General features: G+C 37.4%; 1 long non-coding RNA gene across 1 annotated transcript in view; it reads right to left on the bottom strand.

Moving 5' to 3' along the window:
- Nucleotides 1-535: 535 nt before the first annotated feature.
- Nucleotides 536-2,500, bottom strand: part of LOC138011260 (uncharacterized) — a 5,674-nt gene continuing 3,709 nt past the window's right edge. The window contains exon 3 of the long non-coding RNA XR_011124669.1: nt 536-2,355. This is a non-coding gene — a long non-coding RNA (uncharacterized lncRNA). The remainder of the gene's footprint in view (nt 2,356-2,500) is intronic.

Genomic DNA, 2,500 nt, shown 5'->3' with positions numbered 1-2,500 from the left:
GTTAGCCCTACTAAGTGAAATGGGCAGTGTATGGCAGTATATGGCACAGAGTCTAGGAATCGAACCCAGGCCACATTGGTGGTAGGCGAGTGCTCTCACTACTACACGAATCCTGCTCCCATATTGCACCAAATTATTGCACCTTTGATGGTAATGTGGACTTTAAAGTTCAAATTCAATAAACAGTTCTGTTTTTCACTGTTGTCAATCACTGTTACACATCAGTTCAATGAGTTAAATTGAGTCAGAGTGGTGTGATTGACTGAGTTAGATGAACCATCATTGTCTGCTAGCTGTCATTGCAAAAAAATGTGATTGATGGCAGAACTAAACTATTGGTAGGACCTTGTGTTTGAAAGGTTGCATCAGTGGGGAAAAAAAACTTGAAATTGTATTTTGATCGATTTTTATCAACTGACCATTCCACAATTTTGGCTGAGTAACCTTGTCTTTGAATGGCAGTGACATTACCGACCGCTTTGTTTTGATATATATTAGGCTCTTTGCTTTCCTTGTGTTAACACTGCAGCAACAATCATTGTCAGTTTTGTTCTCATTTATTCGAATCATCTAGCGTTTAATTAGAGCTATGGAACGTGTTAGAATTTCACAGGAAAACGAGTCATATAGAGTGCCCATAAGGGCGTAGGAATTATCGTGAGGAAATGCGTGAATACCCAACTTCTTCTACACCCAAAATTCAGATCTCGTCCTATACTAAATGCTAGACAAATTTCTCATAGTAAAATCAGAATTTTGTTACTCGTGCTATCAGTAAGGTTATGGAATCTGCTACTGATACCATTTCCCTGTCTCCATTGGTACAAGCGTAAACCGAAGTACGTAAGTTTTTTATCTTTTTATTTGTCCTAACCTTTCCAGTGTTGCATTTGTCAGTGTTATTCTCTGCTACATCATGCGATGATTATTTTTTGCTTGTTTTCTAACTATATTATTATCAAAGCTATAATAATTTAAGTCGTATATTCAGGTATATTCTTTAGGTTTTGACGGAACGCTTTTCAAATTTAAAATCTCTAGGATATTGTTGCAACCATTCACTATATGTCGTATGCAAGTGGATATGTGCTATGTGCTACACGTCCATATTAATTAAGCCTCATGCAAGACATGTGTAGCTTTTGTTGTTTCTATTTGTTGGCGTATAGCGTGCCACGTACCAGGCTTATTTTATGTTAAGATAAGTAAGAATCTATAATAATTGTTAGTATCTTAATTATCCTATTTTAGTTCGAACCTACGATCTATCTGAGAACTACAACTTATGAATAACTACAGTTGGCTTCTATATCTGTAAACCTTTATCATCCCGGCCAGACTAAGAACATTATCATGTGCAAACTACGGATTTATTTGCTATCGTTTGATTTGGATTTGTCAACTCCACCATCATTATTTATAGCAATAACACTGTACACAGCCTTGGTTGATTATTTTTCTGATTGTCTGTATATGAAATCGCTTTGAATCAATCTGTTAAGTTCGAACCAAGTACCAAGAGATCCTGTGACTGTTTGAGAGCTTTGGAATATTGGCAACCTTTGTTAGTTTTGGACAGTTACATTAGTTCGAATTCGGCTACATTATTGAAGATTTGGTTTTATTAATGGAGTCGATAATGTAAATTGACTACCGTACAGAGATTCTAAAAGCTTTTAGAATATTTGTATGGTGGTCAATTTACATTTTCAACCGTTGATAAAACCAAATTTTTGTATAGTACTACTTCCCCATGGATGCAGCACCACAGTTTCTTTAGAAACCATCCCCTCCAAACATTATTGAAGAGCCCAGTTCGACTGCACCGTGTCTGCAAAGGTACATTGTATTCAAGGAATACGATTACATCATTGCGACATTAGATATTTGGACACGACACCCTGTCACCAAACACTATCTTGTTGACATAGCTTTATTACTTCCGATTCGATAATCTGCTACTCGTGCTATCAGTAAGGTTATGGAATCTGCTACTGGTAATGTGAAAAAAATAACAACAGGAATCGTCAGTGAAGTTCTTGAATGAGACGATTCATTCTGAATTGGCTGTTCCTGAAAAATTGATGTTTTTCCTACGACTGGAATATCAGGCACGTATTGATAGGGGATTTAGAGAGTCCCAAAAGGTAAGACCGCAAGTGCAGGTCTACAAAGTGGTTACAAATGAAGGATACTAAGCTATTTCATTGCAAAGAAAAAATCACTGTTATCAGTGAGGTGCTGTGGGTGATTTATCGTGGAAACCATCGATCATTCATTCTTCTTTAACCTGCGCTGTGGCATCCAGGGCTTCTCGTCACGTCCAAAGAATGGAACGATGCTTCTTGCTTCTCTCTGAAAGTTCAGGTAAGATAAATGTTAAAACTTGTGTGTTTTCAGTGATCAGCCTTGTCAACATGACACAATTGCTTACAAGTTTCGAACTCTCGCCACTTCGGCCAGGTTTGCGTCTCTGAACAATACTGTCGAAGTGGAAGTT

This window comes from Montipora foliosa, chromosome 7 (assembly GCF_036669935.1).
Source record: "Montipora foliosa isolate CH-2021 chromosome 7, ASM3666993v2, whole genome shotgun sequence".
Lineage (NCBI taxonomy): Eukaryota > Metazoa > Cnidaria > Anthozoa > Scleractinia > Acroporidae > Montipora > Montipora foliosa.
Note: the sequence above shows the minus strand (reverse complement) of the source record. Positions and strands in the feature narration are given on the sequence as shown.